Consider the following 19,931-nt stretch of genomic DNA (forward strand, 5'->3'; position numbering starts at 1 on the left):
GAACAACTCACTTTCATTCCTCTAACCTTCATGTTGTTATCAACTCAAATATTATCTGTTGGGAGGTGGGTATATCTCAGTGGTAGACTGCATGCTTAGCATGCAGAAGAAAGATGAAAGGAAGGAAGGAAGACAGGAAGGAAGGAAGAAAGAAACCTGATTCCCCTCCTCAAAAAAAAGAGTAAAAAGAAAGATAAGGTTAAAAACAGAAGGAAAAAAAAGAAAATCTTTTTAAAAATTTAAAACTAAAAGAAAAAAATATATATATATATATAAAATCTATAACAGCCTCTTCTTGAAGCCATTTACCTTATCCTCATTCAAGCTCCTAAATGCTCATCTGATTTTGAAATTCAGGAGCTTCCTGCAAGTCTGAGGTCAATGCTGATAAGGAAAGGACACATGTACAGAGTTGAGTCGGTTGCCCTGGTGTGCTTGCTGCATCAGTCAGTGATGGGTTTTGGTGACTGTGAATCAAGAGCAAAAGACACCTCTCAGTGGGAGAGCAAACTTTGGGCAGCAACAAGGCTCCTTCCACAGTTTTCTTTGGCACGTCCATTCTCACCAGTAAATCAGCCCAGGGTCAAATACTGGTTGGCAACAAAGACCCCAGCAAGCCTAATCCAGGACTGCTTAATGCAAGAGGCTGTGTACGGCTTTTTGTTCCAAATAGCAATTCATTGGGATATTAATTTGCCTACTTTGGGAGCTTTGCTCTTCAATGTACATTAAGACTAAGAATGCATTGAAGTGATCAAAAATTTGCAAAAGAACCAAAATTAAACCCATCATTTAATTAGATTTTTTTGGATGGTTTTCATAAGTTTTTTAACTTTCTCTATTACTATCTTGATTTCTTTCTGGATTTTTTTTCTTTGCTATTTTTGTTGCCTTATAAATTGGCCCTATTTTACAATTGTTTAAAATGTATTTCTGGTGTATAAAATAGACTTGTGCACTTGGCGATATCCAGCCAATTGCCTTCATCGCAATTTTAGTAATTTATATTTAGTTTGCCTTGTATTTTCTATGTTAACAGTCGTATCATCTGCAAACAAGTGACAATTTTCCTCCTTTATAACTCTTACACATTTTTTTCTGATTTTACTGCAGTGATTGAAACGCGAATAAAACCTTGAATACGAAAAAAAAAAAAAAGAGGTTGTGCACGTACAGCAGAGCCAGGAGGCCTGGGTGGAAGCCGTCCCCAAATGCTTCCCCTGGAAGAGTCACATCACCCCAAGGTCTGATGACAGAAAGAAGTGTGACAAAGACTCTGAAGCCCATGGAGATTATGAAGCGGTGTCCGTATGTGATTTTTACGGTAATGGAGCTACTTCTCTGCTGCTGAGACTATGGAGAATCAAACTCTGCCCTCGGATGCCAAAGGTAAGGCTGCCAAGCCCTGGCAAGGCAGAAAGAGTAGTTACAAGAAAAGCCTGGTGGTGGGGTCCACTCCTGTGTGCGTCTGTGGCAGAAGGTGGAGGGCACATGGGTCATGTGTGGGTGCTGCTTGAGTGGGGAGACCTTTTCCATGGCACAAGGTTCTAGACGGGTTAGGATTAGGTAGACTTGGTCAAAGCAGAATCATTGTTTGTTTGTTTTTATCAGACCTAATTTTATTGATTTAGTTAGTTGGGAGTTTTTTTGGTTTTTTATTAGGACTATTTTTTTTTAGAGCAGCTTTAGGTTTACAGCATTATTGAGGGGACAGTACAGAGATTTCCCATATACCCCTGCCCCCACTTATGCATAGCCCTCCATGGGCAACATCTCCAGAGTGGTGCACTGGTACAACTGATCAACCCACACTGACACGTCATTACCACCCAGAGTCCATAGTTTACATTAGGGTTCACTCTTGGTGCTGTGCATTTTATGGGTTTGGACAAATGTATAATGATGATAATATCCATCATTAGAATTTTAATGAATTAATATTAGAATATTCATCATTAGAATATCATACATTTACTGCCCTAAAAATCCTCTGTGCTCTGCCTATTTATCCCTCCCCACCCCTGCTACCCCTGACAGCCACTGATCTTTCTACCATGTCCATAATTCTGCCTTTTCCAGAATGTCACATAGTTAGAGTCATACAGTCTATACTTTTTCCGATTGGCTTATTTAACTTAGTAATATGCATTTAAGGTTCCTCCATGTCTTTTCATGGCTTGATAGCTATTCCTTTCCAGTGCTGAGTAATATTCCATTGTCTGGATGGACCACAGCTTATTTATTTAGTCACCGACTGAAGGACATCTTGGTTGTTTCCAGGTTTTGGCAATTATGAGTAAAGCTGCTACAAATATGTGTGTGCAGATTTTTGTGTGGGAATCATAAGTTTTTTTATTTTTTATTTTTATGATATATGTTTCATTTTGTTTTGTACTGTGTAGTTTTCCGCTTTGCCCATGTTGCACATGGGCTTTCTTAATCTGTTTCTATGATTTTTTTTTAAACAGAAAAAAAAATTTTTCCCAGTTCACAATCAGAAATAGGTGGCTACCTTATCATTCCCAAATAAAGGTGAAAAATGAAAATAAATTATGACCTTCAGCTTCAGGCTCAAGTCAAAATGGTGCATTTGCTGTATGTTGCTGGTTCTCTTTAAATTGAAATATATTATGTGTAACAAGAGAAAAAAGATTAATAATAAAGCAGCAAGCAGCTAAAGGAAAGCCAAAATGACTTCTTTATTATGGTCTGTCAAAGTAGTAATTGATATAAAGTGTGGAAAGACCGCTAAGAATTTGAGAGAGAAACCAGGATAGATTTTAAGGTAGAATTAGAAGTGAGTGAAGAGAAACATTAGGCTTAAAACATTTCAAAAGGGCCGTTTGATTACTGTTGTTCTTTCACTGAGATTTTCATTTTAACCATGAACTCTGTCTGTGCTTTTCTCGTGACTTTCTAATGTAATTCAGCCCTGAAATTATAAAGAGACGATTCCAGGCCATCCTCAGTGGTGCACTTTCTGGTTAACTTGACAAGTCTTTGCAGCCCCTCAGAGACTTTGGCATAATAGATGCTCAGTAAATGCTTCTTGGACAAATAACCATGTACAAATGTACAAAGCAAGCATGGCGTCATTGACTGGCGCACAAGATGATTACTGGGGACTTGTCACGTCTTCCCACCACTTGCATTTCCTTTTCTATCACTGGCTCTCTCTCCCTCCCTCCCTTTCTTCTTCCCTCTCTTTTATTTCTTTATTTTTCTGCACAATTTCTTCAAGTGCCTTTTGTCCACTTGCCTATAATTTACTTCTTGGTCCCCCACACCCCAGTGGATATCATGCAGTGCTCCTGGTGATCACAGGGACGAAGAGGGTTGACCTGCTTGCTGGATGGGCCGCTCACAGTCAGAACTGGGGTGGCTGACAGTTCCCTGGCTGTGCTTCGCTGGAGTGAATTTTCTACAATCACACCGTGACCTAGATATGGAATATGTTTGCCTCAATGTGTTCTGTAAACCATTTGAATAACTACCCACACTGAAATTCTGAAGAGATTATGAAAAGGGAAACAATATGGGGCAAAATAACACATTTTACAGAGGGTAAGATTCTGTTAATGTCACCGTGTAATCTATTCATTGTGTTATGGTCCTGTGTTCTCTAAGGAGTGTCTGAAATCTGTGAGATATTTTTATATCACAATTTACATTGGTCTCTGAAAATCCCTCTGAAGACATTAGTTACAAAATAGATCAAGGTCTCCCCACGATTTCATTCTCCTGCAGCAAGTGCCCTAGGAGATTACATTTCTCTGGCTGGAGTCTCTGAAATCCTGAGATTAACATTCTCCTGAGAGGGCACACCAGCATCCTTGGAGAGCTTGGTCTATGCATTTTGAATTTCAAAGGGCAGGAAAAATAGCTAATAATTTACTATGAAGCTCACAAGCAGAATCTACCCCCAAATAGCTTCTTTCTTACAGGTTCTTTCTGTCTCCTTCTCTTCCTGCCACCTTCAGAATGACGTGGCCTCCGCTGGTTCCTCAGATGGTCTATGAGTGCGAGACCCTTAAGCTTTGAGAACTTAACTTCCCAACCTGCCCACTGTCCCTCCTTTACTGCATACACCTCTCCCCTGACTTTTGTTTCTTGGCATTAATTAGCCATAATGTGAACTGAAGTCCCATTTTTTTTTACAAGAGAATCTATATACATTCTCCTTCATTTGAAATGCAGTTGAATTGGATATTTTATATTTCCCTTTCTCAAAACCAACAAACAAACTCAAGCTAATATTTACTCACATTGAGAATTCAGTTTATAACTGTTCCAAGATTATATCTCACTGTTCCTCTCACAACTGCAATGGGTAATTCTAGGTAGAAAAAAAAGTAATACAGTATACCCTAACCACTGCTGTTCAATGTAACTTTCTGTGATGATAAAAATGTGTTATATCTGCACTGCCCAATTCAGTAGTCACTAGCCACATGCACCTAATGACCACACATACGAACTTTTGGTTTTGTCTTCGTTTTTTCCCTTGTTAAACAAAATGCTAATAAAGATGAAAGGACATATTTCTGGATAGAAGAAAAAAATATTAGTAAACCTACTTTCCAGTGGCACCCAGTGCAATGGGAAAGTCTGAAAACTGATATTTTTCAGTAAGGGATTTCTACTAGGACTTGATAAATAAAGAAATAGAAATTGGCAGAAAATAGATGAGTAACAAACTGAGTTTTCACAGAGCTCAGAGTCTACCTATCAGTTGGTTTTGATGAATAATTTAAAAAATTCAGTCAAAGCGCGATAATTTATGTTCAACTGTTATTTTGATCAATTTAACCAAGTCAACTTGCATATGTAAAACCAAATTTAGGAGCTGCAGAAATCATATTAGTTTTGTAAAAAATAATAATGCATTGTAGAGCTATTTGGTAAGTACAATTTGCCATAATGCAATGCATGTCTGAGACTCACTAAGAACTCACAGAGATGTCAGTACTGTGTAATTTGTCCACGCGTAAATCTGAGTCCAATCTAAGTACAAAGGTATTTCTGACAGATTTCTTGGATTCGATTTACCCCCACCGAGCATGTAGTATTAAAATCTCAGTGGCATGCTTTATGAAACAGAAGACTGAAGATGGGTAGGCTCATGGTGTCCATAAAGTCATACTTTTTGAGCAGAGTATCTCTCAAACTTAACACTCAGACTCCTCCAAGTAACAATGGGAAATCGAAATTGAAACCCTTGATGGAGCAGACATTTGATGAGCTTACCTACAAGCTCTGTCTGGTTTTGCTCGTGAGATGACTGAGATGACTGAGATGACCGTGGGCACAGTGAAGAGAGACGGAGTGAGACTAGCTAGACCTGCTGGGGGAGCAGGGTAGGGCGGGGGCAAGCCATCCACCTTCCCGGTACTCAGTTTCCTCATTTGGAAAATAAAAAGTAAATGAAATTAGCAGTCCATGGATTTTTATATTTCATTACCCAGTAACAGTTCAAATATATATTTGCCAACTTTTGGTTTTGCCAAATAGGGACATTAAAAAGTGCCATCTACTGTCACCATGATTTCATAAAGGGTAGGAAAGCTGACCACCAAACAAAAGTTATTAAACCTAGCTTAATGAGAATCTCTCCATGTAGTTACCATTTGTCTTAGACTTTAGTCTTGACCAGTATGAGTCTTTAGAACAGATTTGGGAACCCTTAGATCTTCACAGCCCTGATATTTTTTTCACTTATTGACCAAAAATAACTGATAGACCTGGTGTCTGAACTCTGCATTACCCAGAGTTTACTACTCCCCTGCTTCCTGCCTTTTACTATTTCCATATTCATCAAGCTCTAATAGAAATTTCGTATTGAGAAATCCCAGTCTCTAAACTTCCCTTCCTATTGCATTGGGTATCACTGATAGGTCAATTTACTATTTTTTAAAAATCTACCCCCATTCTTTTTTATTTACTAAACTTTTATTTGATTACAGCAAAGAAAAAAAAAAAAAGCACCTCATTCCAAGTGTTTAGTTGTCCCACGTGAGTAGCAGCTGCTGGGTGAGACAGTGCAGAGTTATAGGACAGAAGGGTCTTTGAGGCGACAGGGTTAATCTAACAATCTATACACCAGAATATGAGTTTTTCTTTTTCTACCTAGAATTACTGACTGGGAAGTGTCCAAGGAAGGTGAGGACTGAAGCTGGGGACAGTTATCAACTGAATTCCCCACATAAGTCAAAAGTAGCTAGATTTTGTCTGGGGAATTTTCTGAACCTAGATCTTTATGCCCCCACTTAGCTTTGACATTCTTTCTGCTTATGCAATAGAGTAAAGCCAAACATATTTTACGATTGTGGTTTCCTGAAATCCAGATTCAGATTCAGTTTCAGGTTCCAGCATTTTATGGGAGTGAAAGATCTTTGGAAATAGCGGCTCTGTTTGGAATACCCTGCTTTCCCCTTTCCAGCTGTTCTCCCCTGCTCGCTCCCCTCCCAGTCTCCATCGAGTCCATCTGACACATGAGCCCGAGCTGCCCAATGGATTCAAATAAGCTCCATCTGCTCCCTACCTTATCTCTATTTAAATCAAGCTAAGTAAACACTTTTCCTGGGAGAACTGGGCACAGTTCTGTAGTGGACTTGAATGGAAACATCACCACTCACATATTCTACAGCATTTGTTTCTGGAGTTTGTTATTCTTTAAGGTCTTTCAGAGCATGCTGTAATTAGCCCCCAAGGCTTTGGCTTATTTTTAAAATGATTATCTCCCCAATAGAGTAAAAGAAAGGCAAAGCTTGTGGTTCCTTGGTTAATTTAGTCAGTAGAGTCAGCCACAACAGATAATGAATGACTCTGTTAAGCTACCTGCATTGATCTCATCCATCAGAGAGCAGGCACTTCATCTAGCGCTGTCTAGAAAGAGGATGTCTGCATCTCTATTACCTTCCTTTCCTTCCTGTCCCTCACCCTTGGCCCCAATTCCCCCTAAAAAACTCAGGGAAAGTGAAACTAATGTCAATGGCTGTTTTAATGGTCCATCTGAAACCCGCCGCTCTTTCCCTAGAAATTGTGCAGTGCTCGGCCATTTCTAGATGGATGGGAGGGAGATGTGTCCAATCAAAATTGAAGAGTATTTTAGCTATTTTCAAGAAACAACTAAGGACTAAAACCTAATGGATCTTGAATTTCAATTTTTAGCATATTTATTAATAACAAAAATGTTTGCCAGAAGGTCATGCATACATACGTGTATGTGTGTGTGCACGCGTGCCTTATTTTTCTGCACAGATTATTCATGGTAGCTTCTTCAGGGAAGACAGTCAGTTTTAGTGGTTACAGTGGAATGTCATGAGAGGTTCTTTTTTTTTAACTTTTAAACAAAAGCCCCAAATTGTATATCATCAAAAAACCATAGATGAGTTTTGCTTCTTACTTGTTGTTTTCTTGAGAGTCCAGGTTTCCTTAATGCCCACCCAGATTCTGCCTGGTCTCAAAGTTTCATTGCTTAGTTCTGCTCTGGACACATGTGATGTGATGTTCCCATGGCCTAAGCCCCTCAGGGCACTGCCACCTGGTCCTATTTCTGGGGTCCTATTATCCTCATTGCTGTCAGGAAGCCAAGTTCTATAAGAGCATCTTCTACCGTCAGTCTAGATCGAGAGAGGTTAACCACCACTGACCATCACAGGGACCCTGGTGCCACTCTTACAAATGCATTTTTGTCACTTTGGTAAATGGAGTATCGTCTAGGCCAGCTCACTGAATAGCACTGGCTGTTGGGCTTTCCAGCCTCATCTACTAGCACGCTGCTCTTCTGAGCCTTTTAGTACCTCTTTCATGGTCAGTCATGGCAGTTCTGGCATTGCTACCTCGCTAAGCATGGGCCATCACTTTCTCCTAGCTTCCAAGAGCTAGCCTGTGTGCGCTTTTGTGTAGGCGCTTGGGGTCCTTGCCAGGGTCTTAAGTCCTATATCACAGGACAGTGCTACTATACTGACAGAGTTTTCCTGTTATAACTCTATGTTCTGCCCGCCTCAGTCAGCATCTACAGTCCCTTACACACACCACTCCCTAGATGCTGCAGCTTCTCTGTGTTATAGTCCCCCTCCTCTCTCAGCAGACTCAGGGCTTCCTCACCTATCTTACGTTTTGATTTAGCCAGTTATTCTCTGTCCAGGAAGAGAGGTGGGAGTCCATCCTGAAGGGGGTTCATATTGTCTTAGAAGGCAGAACCCTCACCATCATCTGTAAGCGAAGAGAAGGAGAGCCAGGCTTTCCTAGGGAGAGGGGGTCCACTTCTGTGGAACCAACAGATATACAGTGATCTGGGGATGCAAGATTTTTTAATACATTGACCCAGGTGTTGCCATCCCAGTTTCAGGGTCCCGCTCTTTTCTGATTAACACCCTGAACTTGGTTTAGCCAAATTGCTGAGACTGAGAATTTAACCTTCTCTAAAAATCTGCTACGCTTACCTTTCAGTTGTGGACCTGATCTTCGCCTGTCTCTGCTTTCTGGTTGCAGGTGAGAGTTTTTTTATTTGCTGACAAGACCCTTGTGCCTTTACACTTCACCTTGAATTGCTGATTTGTCATTCTCAGCCCATGATTGTCTTTCTCCAGGGCACTGTTGCCCCTAGCAACAGTCCTCTAATTCAATTGTTTAATAACCACTTCCCCAAACTGCTCCAAGGCCAGGGACAGCGCCCCGTCCACTGTGATCCCGTTCCAGCTCAGGAGCTGTGAGGGTCGGAACAGTGGCACCACTGCCGCATGCTAGGGCTATCGCCAGCGCACTCACTACCCAAGTGACGGTGTATATATTGCCAGTCATCCAGTTCCAATATGCCATTTTAGTGTCTGCTTCCTAGTTTGCATCCCTGCTACCCTGTTGCATATCAGATTATCTGGCAAACAGACTCTTTTATAAAGGTTCGCATTCAGCAAGTTCACTGGGGATCCCTCTCAGGAGCAAACCTGTGGATGACTGAAGTAAGACTAGACAGAGGGGGCAAGTGAATTGTGCTACACTCACTTCACGAGCCTCAGATGACCCCACAGTTAGCGCTAGAGCTGGGAGAGTTCTTTGTATTTGCCCCACCTTAAGCCAAGAGAGCAGTGGCCTTACACTCTTAGTTCAGTCGGCTGCTCCTGGGAAGTGTGCTTTGACTGTGGGCGAGGAAGCCCTCTTTAGCAGAGAGCAATTCTGGGTAAGCAAGCATCCAACACTCCCAGCAGCTGGTAGAAGGAAGGACAGTCCTGAAGGGGACTCTGGGCAGCACGCGACATCATCCACTTGTGGGTTCCTTTAGGTCGCTTCTAGATTCCATTAGGTAGGCGGTATGTTTCATCCATATCTGTAAAACCACCTCCTAGCATGGTGCCTAGTAGTATGTAGATCCTAGCATGCTGCCTTGGCAGTAAGTATAAAATAAATGTGATGGACTCAGTGAATGCAGCTGGGATGGTGAGGGAAGGAAATCAACTAGAATATGCAAATAAAGTTTAGAGAGTTAGACATGTTGGGTTTGAGAGGCCACTGGGATTTTTTTTGCTGGTGTAGATGTCCAATGAACATTTGGATAAATAAATCCAGAGTAGAGGTGAGGATCAAAGCAGTAATTTGGGAGTTATCAGAACATAAATGTCATTAAAGCTCTTCTTCCTTACTAACTGAACTCTAACTTCAAAAGTAAAACAAACTTTATTTCCCAGTGTTTTTTGCAAATGGGTATAGCTATGTGACAGGGTTTTGGCTAATGAAAATGAAGTTCATGTTGTTGAGTGGAGACTCCTTAAATATTTCTCAGAAGGGAGACAGAGTCTACTAGCTCTGGTCCTTTTCCTGTTCTCCTAGTGCTTGACTAGCAGCAGATTTTACTGTTGGAGCTGTGGCAGCCACGGTGTGACTGACCGTGAGAGAAAGGCCAACAGACAGGGGCCCTAAAGTTGCTGAGTTACCATGCCCACTTAGGAGAACCTACCTGTCATATGAAAGAAAAAGAAACTCCTGTCTCGTGCACACCTCTCTTTCTCATTCTCTTATGTGCCAAATGCAATCTATAACTGACAATGACCTTGGATGAGATGTCCCCAGGAAGAACTTAGAGTGGGAAGAGCAGGTGCAGTCAGAAACTCTGGAGATCACAAATGTTCACAAAGGGAGTAAAAAGAAGCACAGGCTGTGAAGAAGACCAAGGAGATAACAGAAATTATAGAAATGATAGAGACAGAGGCCTTGCAGAGAGTGAAATCACCAAGGAAAAAGAAGTAATCAACATTTGAAATGCAGCAGAGCAGACCAATAAGAGTTAAGAGGTATCCAATGATTTGGAATTTAACTCTATGTAGTTTAGTGTTCCAACAAAGGAGGCAATTGATAAATTCTCACTGCTGTTGACTGATACTAAATTGATTACAATGATTCATTCATTCAACAAATAATTATTGAGCACCAAGCAAGTACAAGGCACCGTATGTACAATGATAGTCAAAACAGACTGAGAGCCTAGGGTCTCATAATTTAAAAGGATGCTTCCCACTGGCTAATCATGAAAATGTGAACATTTATTACTTTGGGTTATTGAAATGCCTGATTAAAATTCTGTCATGAAATCCTTTAAACAAGGACCATTATATAGCCTACCTTACACAAATACTTAGTCGTAGTCTTATTATAATCTCAGAAACCCAAATCTCTAAACCGCATTACAGATGCTGAAAGCAATCATAGGGTAGAACTTATGGGTGTATCTTGGGGAGAGAACTATAAAGTTAGATGATCGTATGTCAGCTACCCCTACTCAACCAGATGTGATTGAGCTGGTGCTATTCCATCCATGTTGTGTGAATAACTAAAATGTTAGAGAGGAGGACTTGAATCAAATAATATATCTACATGTGTAGGTAACAGCAACAGAGGAATACCTCAAAAGTGTTTTTGAAATGAAATGAAGCAAGCTATCATTAAGATGCATGTGAAACCTTTTCATTGTTTTTTCATTGTCATTTTTTCATCTATCATGTAAATAGATAATTTGCAGGTTTGAAAAATCCAAATGCATAGCCAGCGGCACATCACAATAGGCTAGACAATTGTTGCAATTCACCTGTGGTTCACGATAAAAAATCTCTTCACGGAGTAGGTGTAGTCGCCGCATCTCATTATAATGTGTATGCCAAAGACATATCCTACTTCAGGGGCTCGCGGTGCTGGGCTTGAACATTTTGATGCAGCGAATGGATTCCCATTCTTCCTCTGGGCCACTCCAGCTCTACAAGTCAGCAACACTGTTGATTCAGAGGCAGTTACAAAGCCAGTCAAAAGCAACAACAGGAACTGGTCGTTACAGGAAGGGAAATGAAAGGGATTGGAAAAATAAAAGACATGGGCCAGAAAATATACATTATTTCACACTGGACTTGCCAGATATAGATCGAAGTGGGCACGAGGAGGGGGCATGACAAAGAAAGATAAGCAGATTTCAGCTACTCATAAGTACCTGTTTGAGACAGATGAGTGAGAATTCTATCTGTTAGAATCACTACGGTTTCAAATGCTAACCCTTCCAACTCAACAGGAGCTTTCCCAGAGGGCTGCACAGAATATAAATGTGTTTCACAAGTTTTGAAACTCCATTACCTCAAGGTATTTTGTTGTTGTTGTTTTTGAGATGTCTGGAAAGCACAAAGTCAAGGAAAATTATGGTAAAATAACCTTGCTAACCACCATCAACCCTTTAGAAATATTTCATTTGGTATCTAAATGGAAATTTTATTGAGCATTGACTATAGGGAAAATAGTGAGAAATGCTCAGAGAAGAATGGATAAAATGCAGTCATAATTTGGTCTGACATATTTAGCCCAAATTAATGACTGATACTTAGCATATATACTACATAATGATATGCTTATTTATAAGTGACAAATGTCAAAACAGATTAACTCAAATTTCCTTTTAAAATATATATTTCCTTAACATATTTATCAAAAAGTTTCCTTTAAGAAGAGAAAATTGGTGAAATATCTGTCTTTAAGCATACTGAGATTAGATTTACACTGGTTTGGGAGAGTTTAGGGATACATTAGTGATAAGTCCATAGAAAAACAAACCGGAAAACAAATGAATAAGACAATTATTAAGTTTAAGGCTGCAGGAAAGGAAAACTAATCATAGGACCCCACAATGCTCAGATGTGAATAGTGTACTCATAGTCATAGTAATGTAAATGCTGAATATTGGTCTCCTCAAAATACTCTATAACCCTATCTGTAGGGTAGGAAGTAGGTGGGGGGGGGGTCAATAAATAAATAAAGCTAAACTGAAAAGAAAAATAGCATTATAAGCATACTACTAAGAAATGTAACTGTAGGTAACAGGATAAATAGCTGAACATTTAAAAAGTCACTGTCCTTGAAATGGGGAGGAGGGTGGTGTTTGGGGACTGCTGTTTCCTCAACAAGCTTGGAGGACAATCTGACTCTTTAAAATCTGTAAATATATCATTTTGGTAAATTGCTTAAATCTAAAAATGCATGTTACATCCCAGCATGTAATACAAACACTGTGTTTATATGTGTATTTAAGAGGTCTTTAAGGATTAATTACAGTCAATCATTATTATTTCTAAGGAGTGGAATTATAGCAATGGGAAGAGGAGGAGGAGAAACTTTTATAAACATCAGCAGAGTTGATTTTTTGAACGAGCATATATTATTTTGTAGAAATTAGATTTCTACATAAATAAAAATGTATGTAAATTAAAAATTGAAGTAAAACATTGCAAACTAAATAGTAGTTTTATTTATATTAAATTTTGTACACAATCATAAGCATTGTACATTAATTTTGAAACTCAAATGACTTGGCTGAATTATCCGTTTATCATTTGGAGACTGGTTTGGGGAAGACGTAACTGTGTAACGCACAGGAACACAGACTAATCAAGTGGCATATTTGATGAGGTGAAGTGAGACCATTGCACACAAAAGCAGGTTGTACATTTTAAAATGCAGAACAAATGAATGTATCAATTATAACACCTGGAGCTGTAGTCAAATAGTAAACCAGAAGAAGGCAAATGGTAGCCCAGAGAAGTGCTCTTTTTTAAGATGACCCAGAACCTCTTTGGAACCTTCCAGAACTGATTACCATTCAAATACCTACTTCGATAATGACATGTTTGGCTTCTGTGGGTCTCAGCATCAAGTATAGCATTTAAATGAAGCTCTATCATTGAGATTAACTGTAAGGAAAGAGCATGTGATTAGCTAACTTGGTCAGAGAACTAGTTGAGCACAGCCAGCTTCCTTGCTTTGATCTCTGAGTGGGCAGCCTGGCTTGGTTCTATGCCTTAGCCACAAACTGTACTTCCAAACCCAGCAGTCTCAAAACTACGTGCCACAAAGGCGATTAGACAGAGGAGTGGGGTTAACCTATGTGAATCCAACCATACTATCCAAGAAAGAGCTGAAATAATGTTCCACTATGTTAGGTAACTAGCAACGCATCTTATGATTAGGCAACATGTTACTGTTTCAACATACTTGCTGCTTTACTCCTGCTGCTGGGAATTTCTGCTTTCTTTTGACTAAGGTACTTAGAATCACTACAGTGGAAGGGCCTGATAGGTCATTTGGGCCACGTCACTGCATGATGCAGAGCTTTTCTCTACAGCTTCCCTGGGAAAAGTAGTTTAGTCTCTGCTTGGTCATTTCCAGTGGCCACGGGGGTGGGGAGGATTCATCGTGTCAAATGGTTATTCATTGCGTTGTTGGGCAGTGATAGTTGTTAAAAGTTTCTCCTGTTGATGGGTCCATTGATCCTAGTTTTGTTCTGTGGCAGAATATTGGACAATTTTAATCTTTCTCTGGATTGTGTATAGACAACCCCTGTCTTCCAATGCCTTTTCTGTTTCTTGATGAAAAAGTTTCTTTAATCATTTCTCCAGTTTTCCTCACTCTTTCATCTTCTTTATGATTCAGATATGTTCCAGATTGTCAATGTATAGTCCTCAGATCCAAATACAAATCTAGGTCCACCTTGTGCAAGCAGGGCGGTCACCTTCTTGGCCTGTCCAGTTTCTTGCCTGTAGAGTTTTATAAAGGTAACACAAGAAAGAAGAGCCATTGGCAGCTCCAAGTCCAGTGTGGCTTATGTTGGCCTCCTGTTTCTTACCCTGAATCTTACCCTGGACTTTCCTCCAAGGATCAAAAATGATCAGGGCAACAAATCAAGGACCAAATTGAAATATCGGGCCAATTTTGAGAAAGTGAATAACTCTACTAGCGGTAAACAAATTCCTTTGTGAGTCGTGTGGTTTCCAAAGCATTGCTAGTAACAAAACTGAAGGAGAGCCTAATCCAGTTATCAAAGAACAGATCATTAGAAATAACTTTTGCATGATGGATCCCTGCACAGCATGTAACTGAGAAAACATGAAAGGAATTGAGTGATACTTTTATAATAAAACTCCTTCCATTCTCATCTATTTGTGCAAACAAGTTTACTTAGTGCTTACTACTACAAAAACAAAAAACAGTAATCACCTTAAGGCTGAATGCTGTTTAATTCTAACAATGTATAACATTTGTTCATGGATTCATGAACTAATTTTTTAAAAGCACAATTCATCTTATTTAGAAATGCATCTCCACTACAATTTTGCTTTTCATGCTTAACGAACATGTGTTCAAATGTGTAATAATTTATGCTGTTTGGGGCAACTGTATATGAATAATAATTATCTTAATTCAGATTATTTCAAACAATGAGAATCTGTGACCACAGAAATTTTTTAAAATTGTAGATTTAAATGTATATACGTATTCTTTTTGAGCTGCTATAGGGTGATTAATAAAAGACTTTCAAATATAAAAATATGAAAAAGCGAAATGGAAATATGAGTTCCCATAAAAAAGAATAAAATAAAATTTCATACAATTAAGAGGATCATGTTCCTATGTTTTAAAAATAAATGATCCAAAATATCAAATTATAAAATTATCTAAATTCCTCTGGATACATTTAAAAAGCTAAAGTAACTGTTTCATTTTTAAGTGTCAATGTTACTGACATGCCAGAAATTATGTTCTTTAGAAGTACTTCAAGAATTATATTCTTCAAAGAGAGGGTATAGCTCAATGTTAGAGCACCTGCTTAGCATGCACAGGTGGTGGGTTCAATTCCCAGTAGCTCCATTAAAAGAAAGAAAGAAACCTAATTACCTCCCCCAAAACAAACAAACAAACAAAAACTATTAAAATAAAAAGAACTATATTCCTTAAAACTACTTATAATCAAAATTTATAGATGTCAAGCTAGAACCATGTAAAAGGTACATCTTTCTTCTTAATGAAAATGAAACACATGTTAAGTTGTTTTCCCTTACATGACCAAAAGAGTTTGGATATCACTTCCTTAAACCTCTCACTAAGAAGCCTGGTGGTACTCACTCACACTCCAGACTAAGAGAGACACAAAAGCAGTTTGGAAGCATGTCTCAGCCATGTCGTCCTTTCATGCTCTTGGTTGAAGGCAAGGTGCTAAAAGCTGAAGGATGACACTTGATTAAGGGTGGACACGGAGGGATGGGGCCGAGCCGAGAACAGTAGAGATGGGATTACACCTCACTACTCTTGCACACTGCAGTGGACCTTGCCTACTAGACTTCTCTCATGAAACTGCTATTTCTCCCATTTGCTACATTGGAGTCAAATATTTGATGTTTGCATGTCAGGTAAAAAAAAAAGTACATTAAGCACAATGCCAGCAGAATATATATTTCACCTACTTGTGTGCTTTTTAAATTGTCAAAGTTCTAATGACTGTCAGAATTCCTTCTGTGGGCTCTCTAGGGGCAATTCTAGTCATGCTGCCCTTAAATGATTGACACCTTTCCTTGCTCATTGATTTTTCATACCATGTGAAATGAAACTGTGTCTCTCACGGAGTTTTGGAAAAGCAGATAGAGATGCTGCCACCATCTCTGATTTAATTTGAGGGCCTCATTTCCTGCCTGATTGAGCTCATGTAGTTTTATGGAAAATTATACAGCCTCATCAGAACACCCTCACGAGTCAGTCCTTTGAGGAAATCTGGAGCGGGGACCTCTCCTACCCAAGAAAAAGAATGTCTTACTCAGCAGGGCCCGGCAAGGGGAGAAGGCAGCCTGGGTGCAACTGACTCAGGGATGCCCTGAGGAAAGGCAGTTCCTTTGCTTTCAAAAAAGGCAGAGGCTCATTTGACAACCAGCAAAAAATGACATTTCAGAAATGGCTAGACTCTCAGCAAATTTTTCAATTACTTTTAAAGAAACCTTTTAATGATCGCAACCATTTATTTATAGGCTTGGCTGTATTCTGAACAGGTTGATCCACTCTGATTAAAAACCAAATATATAAATAGTTATGAAAAATAAAGTAGAAGGATTAATTTTTCTTCCCCTAGCAGCAGTATAAGCGTACTTCTTGGAATAAGGGAGTTGTATACTATGTTATCTCCATGGTTCCTTCTGATTCCATCAGTGGTAATCTATGCTCCTAGATGTAGCTAATCCATCACTGAAATTAAAAAGGGACCAGATAGAAATGCATTCTCGATGGTGGAGTAAGAGAATCATAGACTTTCAGAGTTAGAGATAACATTAGAAGTTATCCCATCTAGTGTCTGGCTTCAGATGAGGTAAACTGAGGCCCAGTATGTTCAGATCACCTATTCAAAGATGAATAATGGCAAAACTTGCATTGGAATCCTGTTCTAATGGCCCACTGTTTTTCATACCCTTTGTTCATCTTATCTTAGTGTATGAGAGAAATGTAAAAATAGTGAGAGTCCTCTCTCCCTTTGGCAGTTCTGTTCATTAGCAAAACTAATAGACAACCTCACTCCCTTCTTCCCTGCCACCCCCACTCTAGAGGCCAAAGAAGTTAAATACGCCCATTCCTCGTGTCCGTTGCCTTCAGAGGTACTCGCTGACATAGCTCTGGCCGTGAAATGCAAATGAATGTCTGCCAGGGGCTCAGAGGAAGACTTTGCCTTTTTGGATAAAAGTTATAGAGAGCTACCCGTTGTCTTTTACTTTCTTCCTGCCTTGGATACATATGTGCAGCCTGGAGCTGAGCCAGCCGTCTTGAGAAGTGACAAACATGAAGAAGCATCCAAGAAAGTTATAGAGATGCCCTGACACGTTTAGGCCTCTGAACCGTCAACAACTGTTACTTATTTCCAGGTTTCCTGTTATGTGAGAAAAAATAACCTCCTCTTTGTTTGGCCACTTTATTTGTACCTCATGTTATCTGTAGCCAAAAACATTCCTTACTGACATTTCCTTTCCTTGTTTTGTGCATAAAATCATACTGTACAAAGGAGACCCAGGACGCCGACCTGGGAGCCCAGTAAATGTGTTTTGATGGCTTAGGTCACCTGAGGAAAGAAGGGAAGTGCTTCCTCAGCATCTGCTCCCTGTCCTTCTGTGTTCTTTACCTTCAAACTCATTCCTTGTAGGGGATTAAAGTGGCCACCCAAAAGTATTTCCAAGTCCTAAGCCTTGGTATCTGAGAAGAGGACCTTTTTTTGAAAATAAGGTCTTTGCAGATGTAATCAAGTTAAGGATCTTGAGACTAGACCATCCTGAACTTAGGATGTGCCCTGAATCTGACATCGGATGTCTTTGTAAGACAAAGGAGAGGGAGATCCAACACACTCAAACTCAGAGAAAAGGGTGGAGCTCGCTTCAGCAGCACATATACTAAAATCAGACTCAGAGAAGAGGGCCGTGTGAAGATGGAGGTAGAGATGGGAGGGCAGTCACAAGCCAAGGAATACAGGATTGCCGGCAGCACAGGGAGCTGGGGGAGGCGCCTAGGAGGGACTGTCTCTCAGAGTCTTCAGAGGAACATGGCCCTGCTGACACCTTGGTTTCAGGCTTGTGACCTCCAGAGCTGTGAAGGAAGCATTTTCTGTTGTTCTCAAGCCACCAAGTTTGTGGTAACTTGTTATGACCTCCCTAGGAAACTTACATCCTCTCAAAGATGCTTAGTGCTTTGGTGCTGCAGGGGAAGAGTCTGAAGAAGGGAGAGTGAGGCACACAACACACTCAGTACAACCATGTTCAGAGCCCAGGTAAGGCGGCCCTTAATTTTCCATGAAAATCCTACTCCAGAATATAGCATAAGGGTGGAAGGACTGGCAATTTGATGAAAAAACTGTCATTTCACCAAGTATTTTAGCAGTTACCTGAATTTTTTTTTTTAAGAAAATGAAGGCAAAGAGTGAGTAGACATTCTGCCCAAAGGCCAGGCATTATGCAGAATCTTATCCAGTTACCAAGAGTTAAGTTGAAGGGATGTTTGGCAATGACTGGCATAGTTGTTAAATCAATGAGACAATGATGGGTGGGGGACAGGAAGTCTGTTTTTTCATTAGTGAAGGTGCTAACTGGTCTGTAATTCTCAAGATTCTACATAGTCAAGCATATTCCCTTCCAAAATATCAACATCATCCCATTGAGAAACTGACCTTGAGGATCTTGGGAAAGCTCAGCTACCGACACTCCCATTTTTATTAGGCGTCCTGTTAAGGCCCACACACATCTTGTACCCATAGAGAATGGGGAACCATCCTCCTTATCTATGTTAATTTTGGATACATTGTCCAGGACCATGGCCCAAAGTTCATGCCAAGCCTACTTCCTTGCACTTCCTTGGCTAGGGCAGGGAAAATAGGGCAAATTCAACGACTTACTCACCATTGATCAAGAGTAAGGGCCTGTGTTTTCTTTTAAATACACACTTTCTCCATTATACATTCTGGCAGAGGCTGTATTAAAATTGTAATTAATGAAAGAAATGTTAATTCAAGTGATATATTATTTAATGAATTCATGATTCATTAACTTGAAAAGAATCCATTTGTTTGCCTAAAATGAATCTCAGTGATGGAACTATATAATTATTTAGTATGAATAATGATAGCACATTTAATAAAATTAGAACAATTTTTGGTAAATTTTACAGATTGGGATTAATTAATAGTAGTTATATATAATAGTTTTATATTTCTATATGTAAATAACACTAGTATGATAATTTAAATATTCTAATGCAGTTCTAATATAGCAACCCCAGTTGTAGCACCCTATTCTTACAGTAAAAGTTTTCCAAGTCACCATAATGAGCCAATAAACTTAAAGTTGTATTCCTGCTATCAAATCTGCTTCTTTAATAACAGAAGCATTGGATGTGGAGAGATATAGTGGTTTATTTCATCTGGGTTGATATAACGTTCTCTAGTAATCACTATTATCCTAAAATCTGTATCATGCTCTTAAGAAACAAATGCCACACATGATGGTTTTGCAGAACGGGTGTATTATAATGGCAATTTTTCCCTCCTAGAAATAAGCAGCAAGGTAAGGAAAGAAGAAAGTAACCAGTCCAAGACAACTCTAGCCCTGGGAGACATCACTGGGCTCAGTTTTATTTTCCTGCATGGAAGAATGGACATCCTTTTAAAATAACTGAAATCCAGCTGCACATAAGCCATAGGGATTTAAGTCATCCTATTCCAGAGAGGAAAATTATTTTGAAATAACAGAGCATTTATTCTATTATAAGGCTCTAAGAACAAACTGTTCTGTATCAATGGCCAAAAGAGGGAGACTGTTCTATACCAAGCCAGACTGAAGCCCAGATACTTGACGCCACAGTCAGTGATAGGATGGAGACTGGGACCCCGATGTCCTGAATCTCTGCCCAGTGGTCAATCATGAAAATGCTAGAAATTGCATAAGATGCAATCTGGGAAAATGAGAAAACAAGAGAAATCCATAAGAAGAGGAGGAAACATTTGGTGCCTATGGCAGACTCATTGACAAGGAAAAGATCATGCAGAAGTGCCACGATTGTTCCAGAAGGCCTGACCTCTAACTCCCCTCATGAGGAAAGGGGTTTTCTTCTGG

The 19,931-nt window shown here is 39.7% G+C and overlaps 1 long non-coding RNA gene across 2 annotated transcripts in view; it reads left to right on the forward strand.

Moving 5' to 3' along the window:
• The window catches only part of LOC105065205 (uncharacterized), a 614,873-nt gene that overhangs the window by 517,261 nt on the left and 77,681 nt on the right, over nt 1–19,931 (forward strand). For both annotated transcript variants that reach the window (XR_012506994.1, XR_012506993.1), the window contains 2 exons: nt 1,114–1,389; nt 8,455–8,496. This is a non-coding gene — a long non-coding RNA (uncharacterized LOC105065205). The remainder of the gene's footprint in view (nt 1–1,113; nt 1,390–8,454; nt 8,497–19,931) is intronic.

Source organism: Camelus bactrianus, chromosome 5 (genome assembly GCF_048773025.1).
Source record: "Camelus bactrianus isolate YW-2024 breed Bactrian camel chromosome 5, ASM4877302v1, whole genome shotgun sequence".
NCBI lineage: Eukaryota > Metazoa > Chordata > Mammalia > Artiodactyla > Camelidae > Camelus > Camelus bactrianus.